Below are 17,288 nucleotides of genomic sequence, written 5' to 3'. Positions count from 1 at the left end.
GAGAAGAATTGAGGAAGCCGTTAAGTCTGGAGAGTTGGCTCATTTGGTGAAAGGGGTCAAAGACAAGATGACTGATAGAAAAAGTAAAGAGGTGAATATAGACGATGGTGTTTCCTGAAAACGACAACGCTTGGAGGCTTGGGAGCTTCAATGTGTCTGCTTCCCACCACCTCAAGGTAACTTACTCTCAAACCCTTTGGTGGTAGAATCAAACGTGGGAACACTCAAAACAAGCAAAGCCTACATCGACACAGGGGCGGCCACAGAGATCATGTATGAAAGGTTCTTCAATCAACTAAGCAAAGAAGAACGCTCAAAGCTTCAACCCTCCGGGTCTTCTATAAAAGGTATCGCCGATGTACGCTTGAAGCCTCTAGGCCAACTAACCCTTGATGTCTATTTTAGTGAAGGCAGGATGAAGAAAACCAAACCACTCACTTTTGTGGTTATCAACATACCTTCCAACTATGATGTGATCATAGGAAGGTCGGGACAGTGTGCGTTCAACATGGTTGTCTCAGTTGGTCAAGGTGCTGTGAAGTTCCCAACTGACAGGGGAATCGCAACCCTTCAACCTTCCCAAGAGATTTACACGGTTGAAGGGGAGAGTTCAAAAAGTGAAAACTAAGAACAAGGCTTGATCATAAACCCAAAGTACCCTAAACAAAAGGTACGGGTAAACACAAGCCTTTCTAAAGAAACTCTCTCACACCTTGAAACTGTTGGTATGTTACAACGATGTCTTTGCTTGGTGCCCGGAAGACATGACCGGCATCCCTCGAAGCATTGCAGAGCATGAGCTAAAAATACCACCTGACGTCAAGCCTGTTGTCCAAAAGAAACGGAGCCTGGCTCCTGAAAGAAGCTTGGCAGCATGCCAAGAAGTTGAAAAGCTTGTACAAGCTGGGATCCTACGTGAGGTCAAGTATCAATCTTGGGTGGCTAATCCAGTCATGGTTCGAAAGCCCGACAAGTCTTGGAGGATGTGCATCGACTTCAGAGACTTAAACAAAGCATGTCCAAAGGATTGCTATCCCTTACCCGAGATGGACCTCAAGGTCGACTCTTTAACCGGTCATCCTTTTAAGTGTTTCCTTGACGCTTACAAGGGTTACCATCAGATTCTCATGAAAGAGGAAGATGAAGAAAAAAACCGCTTTCCACACGGACAAGGGTATCTTCTGTTACCAAAAGATGCCCTTTGGCCTACGAAACGCCAGTGCAACCTACCAACGTTTGATCGACAAAGCATTTGCTAGCCAAATCAGCAGAAACTTGAAAGCTTATGTCGATGATCTAGTAATCAAGAGCAAAACCGAGCATCAAATGCTTGAAGACATACAAAAAACCTTCCAAAGCTTGAGAAAGATCAACATGAAGCTCAACCCGGGAAAGTGCTCATTCGGGTTCGAAGAAGGCAAGTTTTTGGGACACAATGTGGGAAAACAAAGCATAAAAGCTAATCCCAACAAAGTAAAGGCTGTTCTCGAAACCAAATCTCCACAAAGCAAAAAAGAAGTGGAAAGTCTGAATGGAAGGCTTGCAGCCCTGAAGCGTTTTACCTCCAAGCTTGCTGAGAAGTCCCTACCCTTTTTTAAAACGCTAAAGGGTTGCACCAACAAGAAAGATTTTAGGTGGACGGAGGAAGCCTTCAACTAAATGAAGCAACATTTGGCTTCACTTCCAGCTATTACAGCCCTTGAAATAGGAGAACTGATCTCTGTCTATCTCTCAGTCGCTGAAGAAGCATTAAGCGCGGTTCTAACCATTGAAAGAGACAAAGTTCAGGTACCCGTTTATTTCTTTAGTAAAACGCTAAAACTGGCAGAGATCAAATATCCTCCTTTGGAAAAACTTGCTCTGGCGTTAATTCAAATGGCCAGAAGGCTTCGAAGGTACTTTCAAGCACACCCTATACAAGTAGTCACCGACCAACCTATCAAAAGTGTGCATGAAAAACCTGAAAATTCAGGCCGATTGGCCAAGTGGGCTGTGGAACTAGGTGAACATAACATCACCTATGTCCCAACAAAAGCTATAAAAGCCCAAGTCTTGGCGGACTTCATTGTGGAAATCCCGAAGCAAGTCATTCCTGAAATACACACAACTGCCACTGAACCTTCTGACCCTGAAGCCTAGAAGCTTTTTACCGATGGGGCTTCCAGCATCGAAGGGTTAGGAGCTGGGCTCGTTTTAATCAACCCTGAAGGGTTAGAATTTACATATGCTCTTCGACTTGAATTTCAGACCACCAACAACGAAGCTGAATACAAAGCATTGATCGCTGGTCCAAAGAGATGAAGATCCAAAAGCTACAAGTCTTCACAGACTCGTTGCTTGTTTCAAGTCAAGTTAATGATAGCTATATTGCAAAAGAGCCCAACATGAAGAAGTACCGTGAAAAGGCAAAAGGGTTAATGACCACATTTCAAGAATGCACTATCAAGAAAGTCCCAAGATCACAAAACAAGAGAGCTGATGCCCTAAGCAAGCTAGCATCCCTCATTTTTGCACACTTCACCAAGAAAGTACTGGTGGAAGTGCAGAAAACTCCTTCAATTCAATAACTGGAGGTTCAAGATGTAATCACTGAAGAAGGTCCCAATTGTATGACTCGCATAGAAAGGTTCCTCAAGAATAGTGAGTTACCTTTGGAACAGACTAAGGCTGAAAGGGTTCGAATCAAATCAAGACAGTATGTGTTGCAAGGAGAAACGCTTTATAAAAAGGCTTACCTTGCACCACTACTGAGATGTGTATGCCCTAAACAAAGTCAATATCTAATCAAAGAGGTTCACGAGGGGATATGTGGAGCTCATTTTGGGCCAAGAACGGTGGTCGCAAAATTGATAAACCTCGGATACTTCTGGCCCACCATGCACCGAGATGCAACGGAACAACTCAAGAAATGTGAAGCTTGTCAAATTCACGCACTGGTTCCCAAAAGCCCTAAACACGATCTACTCCCCATCTCCTCGGCTTGGCCCTTTCACAAGTGGGGGATGGATATTGTTGGTCCATTCCCACCGGCCAAATGTGGGGTAAAATTTTTGTTAGTAGCTGTTGACTACTTTACCAAGTGGCCTGAAGTCAAACCACTTGCAAAAATAACGGGCAAACAAGTCATCGACTTCGTATGGGAAACCATCATTTGCTTTTATGGGCTGCCAGGAGTGTTGGTCACGGATAATGGGAAACAATTTGCTGAGAAGCCTTTTAGCACATGGTGCAATAAATTCAGAATCACTCAAGTGTTCAGCTCAGTCGCATACCCACAATCCAACGGCCAAGTTGAAAGAACAAACAGAACAATCGTTGAGGGAATCAAATCAAGGCTGGGAAGGCATGACAACAATTGGCTTGAAGAACTCCCAAACGTTCTCTGGGCAATGAGAACAACCGAAAAAACAAGTCACAAACGAACGCCTTACAGCCTAGTGTTCGGATCGGAAGCTGTAATCCCGGCCGAAGTCGGAGTTGTGACTCAAAGAACACTCAACATGGACCTCGAATCAAACAACAATGAGACCATGTTGAATTTACAACTCCTCGAAGAAATTCGTGATCAAGCCGCGATACAAGAGGCTAAGTACACACAAAAAATGGAAGCTTATTACAATGCAAGAGTAAAGCATGAACGCTTCACGCCTGGAGACCTTGTACTCCGAAACAATGAGGCCAGCAAGAAAGAGAATCAAGGAAAGCTCGGCCCAAAGTGGGAAGGACCATACACAATCCTCGAAGCTCACAAGGGTGGATCCTACAAGCTGACCGACTCAGAAGGCAAAAAGCTTCAAGACACTAGAATGGCAAAACCCTTAAAAGGTTCTATGCCTAGTCAAAACCTAAGAATGTATTTCAAGAGATGTATAAGTCTCCTTTTTGTGAACAACAACCTCTTGAATGAATGATAAACTTTTTGTCATAACTTGTCTTTACTATCCTATAATCAGGTTGAGAACCTAGTAAGAAACTCCATGGCAAGGGCCATGTAAGGGGATGAGCTCCCAGGCCACATCGCTCAATAGGTTCAAGGGTTAAATGGACCTATATAAGGGGTGAGTACCTATATCAATCCAACTCCATGAGACTTAGAAAATTTTTAAACTAAAACTAATCTCATAGACAGGTCCGAACAGCCTACACCAATTCGTTCCTTAAACTCCAAAAGTTTACGAAAACAAAAAACATACACTAAGTAGTGATATAAAGAATAGCAAACATGTGCTTTTTACCTAATGAAGCCTTGAAGCTAAAAGTGACTGCAGCACTAAAACTTCTTAAGGAAAGTTAGCTAAAATCACATTAAACTAACAAGACAAGCAATCAACACACACATAGAACATCATAAGTTCATAAACAAGGCCATTCTAAGGCCATAGCATCCATACATAATAAGCCAAATAAGGCTAAAACAAGGAAATCACAAGGATTCCCAAGAAAATGTTCAAGGGCCATAAAGGTCAAACACAACCACAAGGCAAAAACTTTAAGAGTTCCATGCCAAACCTACATTGTTCAAGATTACATAACATTGTGCTAAGAAAGCTACGAATAAAGTGTGTAAACATCAGCAACAGGCTTTGAGGTACTAGCCTTACCACCCTTAGCCTTCTTTGACTTCTTGACCTGTGAAACAACATCAGCAACAGCCGAGCCTTCAAGGCTTGCCACATGAGACCCGTCGTTTCCCCCAGATAAGGTCTCCTCACTATCACCGGAGCGGGAACGTTTTTCGACCAGGACTCAAGCACCTCCTTAGCAACCTTCTCATCAAGGCCGGTTGGTTTCCAGCCCTGCAAAACTGAAAGAGGCTTACCTTAGCATGATGAAACTTCACCCACATAAGGGTAAGTAAGCCTTTCCATCGCATGAACTGAACCGGTGAAAAGCTTGTAGGCTTCAGGGTTGAACAAGGAAGACTGCTCCATAGGCTGACCGGTTTCATGATGATGAAATCCTGCAATAAAACCCAAATGCTTTCCATGGCCTAGCAGCTTCTTGTAAACATCACCCAGCACCGAGTTAAACTCTTTAGAATGAAGCAAGTAGGATACAACCTGCTTAAACCCATGCTCGATCAACCACTTGTTATCTTCAGAAGTCTGGGTAACCGAAGCCTTCAAGCCTTCCTTCTCCATCTCGAAGGCTCCCCTCTGCACCTCAAAGGCTTCACGATCAGCATCCAACCTAGCCCTATCAGCTTCCATAGCTTTCTTTAACCCGACCATCTCAATCTCATGGCCACGAGACAACTCTTCAATCTTTTTCACAAGCACTTTCTCCTTATCAGAATAAACTTCAACTTCCTTCTTCATGGTCGTTATAGAGGCCCTCATCTTCTCCTTCGTGATCATAAACTCCACATATTCCTCCATCCCTTTCCTAAAACGGGTGACACCTTCTGCCAAAAGGGCAGAAACGTTGGAATAGTTCAAAATCAACTGGGACAACAAGGAGTCACCTTCCATCTTGAAGATAGTATCACGAACCCCCAGAGGAGCAAAATAGGCTAAAGCATCGGCACAAACTTCAGGATCCTTGAAACTATCCCCAATCTTGACACTCCATTCCGGCACATAAATCGCATTTCCGTCCAACCCTTGAACGCCTGGCATCTCAACCTTCTTGCCAGCTGATTTCTTCTTCTTAGAAATCACCAACCCCTGTTCCTTCTCAACCTCCATAATCGGACCCTGGTCTTCAGAAGCTTGAATATCATCGCTTACCTCAACTGGTTCATGAGAAGATGAGGTAGCAACAGACTTCAGCAAACGTCGTGTGGAACGACGAGTGGAAGTCTTTGGAACAACACTTTTGGTGAACCCTTTAACGTTTTCAACCCCAGCATACTCAGCACCCTCAAAACGACCCTCCTTACCCCGAACAACCGAATCCTCCCCAATAACGACTGCAGCATCAGTAAAAGCAACGTCGGAAGCAGCATCACTCTTTAGGAAATCCAAAGCAGACATGACTGCAAAAACAAAACAAATCCATTAGCAAATATATCAACAAGATAAACCAAGTACGGGATAAACAAGCGCATACCCTTATTATCCCCCATAAGCACGGGATCCCGATTAGGCTTATCCCAAAGTTTGCTAATTCCTAATAACACAAGAAGATGTTCGGGAAAAGGGCGAAGACGTGAAGGACATTCCCTAATACGTTTCAGAAGCAAATCGTTCAACTCTGATTCGGCCGGTTCAGGCTCGTTTAAAGCGGCTTCGGGTTGTCTCCAAATAGGTTTAAACGGAAGGATAGAATCGGAAATAAAGAAAAAACGGTCCTTCCAAGAACCGAGGGTTGTAACCGCTGAAGAAACCAAACACTTTTCAACCTTAGTGTGTTCAAACGTATACCAATCACCGTTCTTTGCCAAACGAAAGAAACGGCGAAAACTCAACAACGAAGGGTCATAACCTAAGGCTCTACACAAAACTTCAAAGTGTAAAACCATAGCAAGCCCTAACGGATGGATTTGGCCGAATGATATACGATAATACTCCAAAACATTAAGAACAAAAACCAAAAAAGGGTGTTGTAGGTTAGAAAATTCAAAATGACGGCAATATAAAGCAATAAAACCCGCCGGACAACGATCAATGGAAGAGTCGACCGGCTGAGCAATCGGTTTGTACTTCAACCCTATTCCCCATTCAATACAGAACGATTCAACCTCTTCTTGGGTTAATCGGGAAAAACTGATCGAAAGGTCCTTTTTGGCAACCATAATTTTGAAAGAAAAAGGATGGATTGAGACTAACCTGGAGATGGATTGAATGAAACTTGAAAGTGTTTATGGTGGAAATTGTTAAAAGAAATCTAGAAGAAAGTGAATAGTTATCTCAACAATAACTATTAATGAAAAAGCAGTTATTGGGAACTGCAATATGGCAGTTACAAGCCTCGAAGCCTTTAAGCAATAAACAAAATATGTGAAAAAGTCAGAACCCCTTGAGCTTATCTCTCAAACACCTCTGACTTGGGGGGCTGATGACGGGGGTAGCCCAAGAAAATAATAAAATGGCTGGAACATATTATCGCTAAAAGGGTTAAAAGGTTAAACGCTTCAAATCCCGCCCAAACTTATGTAAATAAGCACCCACGTGCTACAGTACAATGTCACATCACTATTCACATCCTTGTCCCCTCTGAGCAAAGGACACATTCAGATAAAGTATTATTATTTTATCTATGGACCATCGGTCCAAAACTTCCCGCCCAACAATGGTCAACTCTCTATGCAAACAAGAGGCTAACTAGTTAGTTACATCTGAACTAAAAGGCTTACATCTCCTCACTTATATAAAGGATGCTTAGCCATAAACACAAACACACCAGATTTGGGCAGATAACACCATCTCCCTAATCTTCTCTTCTTCCTTGAGAAATATGCTCCTAGCTTATTTCTTTCTTACTTCAATATCTTCATAGCTTCACCAAGAACATCATTCCAAAACCGATTCCAAACATCACGGTTCTTGATCATTGGTGAGCTATAACAACAAACAACTAACTAGTGAACCTCCTTCTACGTTTTTCAAACGTAGAGGGACACCACGACCTGCGTTAGGCTAATCTGAACCCTTGAAGCCTTTTAGCCTAACCAGTCTATTCACTATCAATGGTCTTATCTTTGTTGTAGCAATAATCCTTAAGGTAAAATGAGAGTAACCTTTTAAACTCAAGTAACATGTCTATTAATGGACATTACTTTTGGGTGTGTATTGTAAGTTGTAACTATGAATATACTATGATAACATGTCTACTGATTGATGTGAATATACTATTCTTGAGGTCCCCTCTGTTAGGTCTTTATTCATATCCACATTTATCTCCTTAAACTCCCCTCTCCTGCTATTATTCATTTATTCATCACCCCAAATTCATACCATCAATAAAATGATAACATATACACTCATATTAGTTATATTATATAAATAAATAAATAATAATAATAATAATAATGACAAGGATAGGGAAAAGAATGTCACAATTTTTTAAAAGATGAAACATAAATATAAGAAATGATGATTTTATCATTTAACCATACATAGAGAAGAGAACGGGGAATATATGGTATATAAGTAATGTTACTTAGTCTCTAGGTGTTATGTTCAAGGATAAACCAGGGGACATTTATACAATCATCATACAATGTATCGTTGTGTTCGGATCTAAGTTTATCTGCTTTAAAGCTGTACATAAGGTAGAAATGTTCATATCGAAGCTCTATATGAGGGAAACAACAACATAGACTTAGAAAAACTCGTTTAATTTTGTTTGAACCCTTTAGCCCTGCTCTTTATCTCCATCTTTATATTTTTTTTCCATGCTTGAGATGCAAACCGTAATATATGAGGTACAAACAAAAATTCGTGACGTAAGATCTTTTAATTTTGGAAACACATAGATGAATACTGAACACTATGTATAAAGAGTTAACATTATGGAGATAGGGCAAGAGATTTTGATTTTGATGGAGATTAAAGAAAAAAAAACTTTTAAACTTTAAAGATAGAGAATAAAATGTGGGTTGAATATTTATTTTTTTGAAAAGCAAGCTTGAATAATAAACACGCACCTGGTTAGAAAAGCCTAATCGGGGCAAGATCAAGATTACATGATAAGTAACGGTTTTTAAGCTACGTTATCCATTTCATACGAAAATTACAATTACGAGACGAGGACCACAAATAAGAGAAACTTATAAACCTCATTAGAAAAACTCCAATAATTAAACAAGCGTAGGTCACCTTTAATGCATGGTTAAAGGTTTTTTTTTTAATACTATTTGTGACACGTCTTTAAGTTCTTGTGTTAGTTTCATATATAATATACATTTATGTAAAAGAACTTGTGTAACCCAAACATCTATACAAATGATCTGTATATGTATATGTCTTTGTTTGATGCATTTAACCCGTTTTAAAATCGTCTATTTATATTTTTCTTGATTATTTTCATCTGACCGTGACAATCAAATCTTGTTTGGATATGTTTTTGGTTGTATGAGGTTTATAAGTTAAAACTATTTGCATCCAAACCAACAATATTATTTTTATTTTATGTTATCTTAAGAAAAACGCATTACACATCTAGACAACTTAACTTTTGACCATATAAAGTTATATTTTTTATTATCATAATGTTTGATAAGATAAGATATTTGTGTATAAACGTTGTTAAATACTTGTATTATTAATATTATTATATGTAATGTAGGTAGTATGTATTGGTTAATACATTTTGCAAATTAATTAGTATTTGAAATATCAATAAAGCCGGCTTTAGACGTGTGTATGTACTTATATAAAACATATTTAATTATCTGTAATTTAAAATGTTCGTATGATTCTTTTTTATTTTTTGCCGGAAGTTTGCTTATAAATTATAATCTAGTCGATATTCCCTTGCGTCCATACACCATCATACTTACATAATTTATTCAAGAGTTACAACCATATAATTACGCCGACAATTGGTTTGTAGACATAAAGTGTAGACTGTGGTGTCCATCCTCGTATATTTCAGTTTAAAATTTGTTATTTTTATATCTAGAGTTTCATTTTAGTTGCAATTTGCATCCATCTTGTTAACATATTTTGGACCGGAATAGCAGAGTTTAACAAATCACAAGGATGAAAATTGCAATGAAAATGAAACATCAGCGACGAAAACAGGAAATGTTAAACTTTTGAACTGAAATAGCAAATTTGAGCAAACCACATTAACGAAAACCAGACTTTAGTTAGATAAGATGAATAAAAGGGACCAACATAATTGTTAAATAATGCGTTGGGCCACGGGTTACACCATTATTGAGTTGTGGGCTGTTACATGTTATAGTTTTTATTTTCTTTCAACTAAATTAGGCCCAATCTTAGCAAAGCCCAAGATATATTAGAGAGTAACACTAAAATAGTATTAAAATTTAAAAAACTTTTTATAAAGAGAGTTACCTAATGAACATGACAAAAATCAATTTTACAAAAATGGGCATTAGCTAAATATTCTCCAATTATAAACATTTACATTTTAAACCAATAAAAAAAACACTTCTACTAGTGGAGTATAATTATATCAGCGATATGGACCATCGAAACAATGACACATCATGGCATAATTAGACGCAAAAAGTACTCTATGCATAAACGTTAACACTCTAGCCTCTAGACGAAAACTGCCCCCATTAAAACTATTAGGCACAAATTACTCCTCCCTAGTGCTACTAGTAGCATGTCGTATTATTGATCTACATAGGTGGCAAAAATAACTCGCCAGTACACGTGTCTTTTCCAATTTGTTTTGAACAATATTTATTTTTATACCTTTTACCAAATAATTTGTGTTTCATATCATAAACATGATGTTTAAAAATACACTTTTAAGTGGAAAGGTAAAAAAATGGTTATTTAATAAGAAGATTTACAGTCATTTTGTTAAATGTGACAAACTAACAACCCATAGCCCATGAGTGTTACAAGATTAAATTATAAAAATGACCAAAATACCTCCCCCCCCCCCCCCCCCCTTCTAACTTTATCAACCAAAATGAGCAAAAACAATGTCAATCTTTGCTAACAATATTTCTGATAGTTAGGACTGTACATGCAACTCTCAGCATAAGCCACCAGGTTTTCGGGTCGAGGAACCCGACTAGCCAAACCTACACAACCCGAAAAAATAAAAATAAAATTAAAAATTTGTAGGTGACAAAATAATAACACTATTAAACACTGAACGAGTCGTGTGATCTTACCAAGTTCATATGCTTTGGCTGCCACCTTTGCAGCAATATGCGCGGAAATCTTTCGAATATTATTAAACGGAGGGTATATTAGTCCTTTCGCAATATGCTCCGGTGTAACTTGTGTAGCTAGAGCTTCAGCTGTTTAGTAAATAATATATATTAAACATTAATGTCACAATAAAATATGTAACTTTTTTTATATATTTATAATACAAACTTACAGGCTGCTAAAAGCATGTCATCATGTACCCGAACCGCACCCGAAATTATTAATCCTAGACCTAATCCTGGGAAAATGTATGCATTGTTTGACTGCATCAAAAGTCAACATAATTCACATTTCACTATTTCACCATCATCTTTCATTAGAAATTTAGAAATAAATAAAAAGTCAACACCTGTCCGGATACGTAGACTTTTTCATTGTATTTGGCCAGGCCAAACGGGCTGCCGCTAGCGAATATGGCTCGACCCTGCAATGCACAAAATATACAAAAAAAGGTTACACTAGAAAAATAAATAAATATTTGTAATAATAAGAAGTCAATGAAAGTCAAACCTGACTCCAAGTATAAGCTTGTTCAGCAGTACATTCGGATTTTGAAGTCGGGTTTGAAAGAGCGAGAATAACCGGTTTCTGCAAACGACGTGTCCATTATACTTATTGGAAATACATAAATACAAGTATTAAATAAATTTTATTACCTCGTTAAAAGATGACATGGTTTCGATAACTTCTTTAGTAAATGTCTGTCCTACCCCTGAAGATCCAATCAACACGGTAGGTCTGATTGCCTGAAACCACAACATATTTATATGTGTATATATCAAAACATATAACAAGAAAAATTAAAATGACACCGTGACAGCATCTAGGAGACTTGTAACGGGCTCATGTTCGTGGGCCCACGGTTTCTTGAAATGTTGAAAAGAGTTAAACCGCGATTTAACTATTAGACCCTTGGAATCCACTAGCCAGACCTTCTTGCGAGCCTCATTCATCTGCATGATAATTAATATATGTCATTTCATTTTTCAGAACCTTTTATTTTAGATGTTTACCTGTTTTGATATCTCAAGAGCTACGAGTTCAGCAATGCCCGTGCCAGCCTAAAAAATGAAAATAACAATAATAATAATAATAATAACAAAAACGAGACGTAAAAATGAAACGGAATGAGAATATTATATATATTTATTTTTTATTTTATCATACCTCACCAGCTCCAAGGAAAAGAAATCTATGATCAGCTAATGATCCACCAACTAAATAAGCCCTGCAAGTACCACTGATGCCGTCCCCTAAAAAAAATAACAAGTTTATAACTTATAAACGAAGAATGTATCGTTAAATTCTTCGAATGTTAATATTGCATGATATACCTGTATGTCATCATTGAAAACAAGGTGTGTTGGACTATACTTTGCAAGAAGATCAAATGCATTATGGTTAGCAAAATCCTCAAACTGCACAATGGAAATTAATAATTTATATTAATCGTATATTCGTCATAAAATAATTAATATATACTTAAATACCTGAATAAGCACTTTCTCCCCATAGTTTTGCTTCACAGCAGACATAAACTCATTCATAAGTTCAGCATATTCCTGTCAAATATTAATACAATTTATTTCAATAACTACTAACGAAAAGAAGACGATACTACTGCTACTGCTGACTACTACTACTGCTGTTACTACTGCTGACTACTGCTGTTATTGCTGCTGTTACCGCTGCTGCTGTTACCGTTGCTACTACCACCGCGGCTACTACCACCGCGACTACTACTACCGCTACCACCGCTACCACGACTACCATGACTACTACTACTACCACTGCTACTGCTACCAGTGCTACTGCCACCACTGCTACTGCCACCACTGCTACTACCACTACTAATAATAATAATAATAATAATAATAATAATAATAATAATAATAATAATAATAATAATAATAAAAACTAACCTGTCCGATCGCTCGTTTTTGCCTCAAACCAATGTAGAATTCATCATTTAACAGTTTCTCATTGTTTGTACCAACATCTATGGTTATAGGCAAGCACTACACAATGCTTACATCATTTATGTTAATAACGTACTCGCCAAATCATATTCTTGTGATCATGCAAAAATACTTACAGCCGAAGGACGAATCCCTCCAAGAGCGGTATAAAGCGATAACTTTCCCACCGGGATCCCCATTCCCTATATGAAAAGTTAATACATAATTAACAAGATTAATGATTTTATTTTATTTACAAAAATAAAAAAGCTTGGTGTGAAACTGTGAACCTGGCAACCAAGGTCTCCGAGTCCTAATATTCGTTCACCGTCTGTGACAACGATAACTTGAATATTTTTCTCCGGCCAGTTATTTAAAATTTCATGAATTCTACCCCTATGAAAAATGTTAGTAATTTATGAAAGTAATGTTACAAACATAGTAACCATTAGTAAGTAGTATATATATAAAGTTATAAACTTACTTATCTTCTATGGTGATAAATAAACCTTGTGGTTGCTTAAATATGCTACCATATTTTTGGCATGCTTCACCAACAGTTGGAGTGTAAACTATTGGAAGAAGCTCCTCAACATTCTCAATAAGTAGCTTATAAAACAACCTCTCATTTCTCTCCTATATATATGCACACAAAAATAAGTTTAAAAAAAAACTGAAAAGTCTATATATAATAATAATTAGGGGTGTCAGTTTCTAACACAACATGAACCTAACACGAAATTCACATGTTTGGATTTGGCATAAATGGGTATAGATTAGTTTGTGGCTGAATCTGCGAACCCGTTTAGCTAAATGGGTCGGGTTCGGGTCACCCCAGAAGGTTCACGGGTTGACCCGTTTAACTCGTTTATTTTTATTTTAGTTTTTTGTGTAGCAAATTAATTTGGTTGGGTATTTTTTTTAAGTTGAAATTTGCATAAGATTTTATTATTAAATGTACTTGTTTTTAATAAATTTGTTTATTTATTGTAAATGTAAGTTTATGGTATTAATTTGTCAAATAATAAAAATATAAGAAACTTTGGGTCAACCCCGAAGGTTTACAGGTTGACCCGTTTAACCCATTCATTTTATTTTAGTTTTTTGTGTAGCAAATAATTTGGTTGGGTATTTTTTTTAGAAGTTGAAATTTGCATAAGATTTTATATCAAATGTAATTGTTTTTAATAAATTTGTATTTTTATCATAAAAATGCAAGTTTAAGATATTAATTTTTTATTTTTTAGAATGAATATAAAAAAAGAAAAATTCAAGTCAACCCTTAAAATTTCGTGCCATGTTCTGATTCACGTGTCTGATATAAACATATTTAACACCCCTATATAAAAATGTAATATTTGAATGGTTACTTGAAGAGCCATCATGGCTTGATACTTATGGAGAGGTACTTCGTATTGTCGAATATCATTCATCGTCTTCTTGACCGTTTATCTACACGATTAACTGTTCATAAATTCTACTAACCAAACACCCTAAATGTTTTAAATATTACCTGAAGATCTTGTTTAACAACAACGGGCGGAAGAAGACCTCGTATGTAATATGCATCTCTTTCTTGTTTCGTAAACGCTAGACCTTTGTTGTGACGTGGGTCCCGCAACCGTGAATAATCACTGCATTAACAATAACAAAGTTAGTTACTATGTATTTCTTGATCCTTTTATTATTAACCAGACAACAGAATAATATAAAGTACATATTTTTATATAACGTTTAAAAGTACTTCAAATTAGTTACTTTCTACGTTTCCGTGATACTTTTAATATTAACAAAGTTAGGTAGGAATTTCGTGATCCTTTTATTATTAACCAGACAAAAAAAATATAAAAGTACGTCTTTTTATATAACTTGTAAAAGTATTTCAAATTAGTTACTTTCTATGTTTCGTGATACTTATAATATTAACAAAATTAGGCTATGTGTAGTGGAGGGACTATAAAATGAGGCGATTTGCGTCATGTGACGCCAGTCAGCAAATGGTAGGTTTTTTGTTTTTGAGTTGTAATGGTGTTGTAGCCTCATATATATATATATATATCACACACACATATAATAATAATATATACACACACAACGCAGGCGATAATACCCCCACCCCCCTATTGCCCCTAAAATCGCGAGGGGGGGGGGTGTTCTCACCCATTCTCGCGGAAATCGCCCGATGTTGGCACCCGCTACATACAGCCTTACTAGGTATTTCGTGATCCTTTTATTATTAACCAGAAAACCAAAAAAAAAATATAAAAGTAGATCTTTTAATATAACTTGTAAAAGTACTTCAGATTAGTTACTCTCTAGGTTTTCGTGATACTTTTAATATTAACAAAGTTAGTTACTACCTATTCGTGATCCTTTTAATATTAACTAGACAACTAAAGAATATAGAAGTACATCTTTTTATATAACCCGTAAAAGTAAATAATCGTACATGTCATCAGAGATATCGTCGTCAAGAACATCCGTAGAATGCTTTTTTAACGTCGGGTCAGCAACTTCGACTACCGTCGGAGGATTAAGCTCCTTAACAGCGCTGTCCACCGAAACGCCAACGGTTCTTTCGGGTCGGCCATTGCGGTTGATCATGGTTACTACCGTATATGGGCGAACCGACACTCTCAACGACTGTGATCGCGCCATTCTTGAAACACCCGAAAGAGGGCTGTTTTGCTACAACAAATTAAACCATTATGGATTGCAAATTAATGATTTCAAACATAATTTAGAGGTAGGGGTGTGCATGAAACTGAAAAAGCAAATATAACCGAACCAAAACTAAAACCGACTATTTGGTTTTATGATTTTTAAAAAAACGAACCAAAACAAAATCGACTGTTTGGTTTTATGTTTTTTAAAAAACTGAACCAAAACAAAAACCGACTGTTTGGTTTTATGTTTTTTTTAAAAACCGAATTTTCGGTTATGTTTTGAGTTTGCGTGCAACTAAAAAAACAAAAAAAAATTGAATCGAACTTATAGTTTTACATTTATTACTTTTAAATTTTAAGTAACTTATAATAGTTTAATATATAGCTTAACTCATATATTTTAGTTTAAATGTATTATAACAATTAATTATTAAAAAAAAAAAAAAACTTAGGCCGAAATTCATAAATTTTGGCCATATTTTTTTGGGCCAAAATTTTCAAACCCAAATAACAAAACTAAAAAAACTCAAACCGAACCATAGAAAAACCCCGAGATTTACAAAAATTCAAAGACAGACATTTCGGTTTTCAACACGGTTTTAGCCTAAAATTGCACCAAACCGATCCATGAACACCCGTGTTTACAAGAAATGTTTATGGGATTACCATAAATGTGGTCCCTTTGATGGACATGTTGACAAAAGTGTTCTCTGGCGAATGTTTTGAGTGGTGTATGGTTTGTCCTTTGTAGCTTATAAGTGGATGTACATTTTAAAATAAAGAAATAGTGAGGTTAATGTAAGGGAGAATAATGAGGACACTAGTTTTTCTAGTCATGTTATTCGGTAATTGTAAGGATTAGGTACATTGATAGAGTCTAACGTTATTAATTTTTGGATCAGATAAATCTTTTTATGGATAATGTTTGTTGATGTTTTGTTGTTATCTGGATTTATGTATTTTTATTAATTTTTTTTATGTTGTATTAATGGATGGTAATAAAAGGGCAAATACCATTAAAAACCAATATATTTTCTGTTTTTTCTCACAAGTCATTCAACAATTTTTTACACGTTAAAGTCCCTCTACATGTTGAATTTGAACAAAATAGTGACGTAACTTAAAAAACAATATCATTAAGGTACCCTCAGCGTTAGCTTGTCCACTAACAGCCAACGTGGCTTTAACTTGAACATCTCGACGTTGCCGGAAAACGTATTCTTCGGGTTCGTCGACAAGGAAATGAAGTATCGAACTGATTCCGTGAGATAATCTTCCAAATGGAACTCTTTAATGAAAGAAAAAAAGTGGTGATTTCCATCAACAAAATAATATGTATGTGACACTAGAAGTAAAAGTTGCAGAACTATTAGTCTATTACAATTAGTTTTATACCTGTTCATGATCAGATAGTTTAATGTCATAATAACATGAAGTATCTTTTCTTGCATTTTAAATGAAAACAATACTTGTTGAGATCAACGAAATCTATTTTGCTGTTAAGAAATACAATTAATGCAACATATTCACAAGATAAAATTCTATAGAATTGTGAACAAAAATAAATAAGTAAGTGCATGCAAATAGTAAAACAACCACATGGGCTTTTGAATGCCTCTAAAAATGAAAATCAAAATGCAAAATATGCAACATCTTTGGTACATTTATTAAATTTCCTATTAGGTTATGCGTAGTGGATGAGCTACAAATTAGAGCGTTGTTGCGCCGTGTGGCGCCTAGTCAGTAAGAGATGAGAATTTGTTTTTAGGATGTAATGGTGTAAGGGCTATAAATAGTAATATATATATATATGTATATATAACACACACACAAAAAGTAATATAATAATATTTCTT

General features: G+C 36.6%; 1 pseudogene; it reads right to left on the bottom strand.

Moving 5' to 3' along the window:
* Positions 1-10,586: 10,586 nt before the first annotated feature.
* On the bottom strand, positions 10,587-16,131 carry LOC143612936 (NADP-dependent malic enzyme, chloroplastic-like; annotated as a pseudogene).
* Between the last annotated feature and the right edge of the window lie 1,157 nt (positions 16,132-17,288).

The sequence above is a fragment of the Bidens hawaiensis genome, unplaced genomic scaffold (assembly GCF_021521415.1).
Source record: "Bidens hawaiensis isolate Kalapana, Puna unplaced genomic scaffold, B.hawaiensis_p1.1 tig00036186_1, whole genome shotgun sequence".
NCBI lineage: Eukaryota > Viridiplantae > Streptophyta > Magnoliopsida > Asterales > Asteraceae > Bidens > Bidens hawaiensis.
Note: the sequence above shows the minus strand (reverse complement) of the source record. Positions and strands in the feature narration are given on the sequence as shown.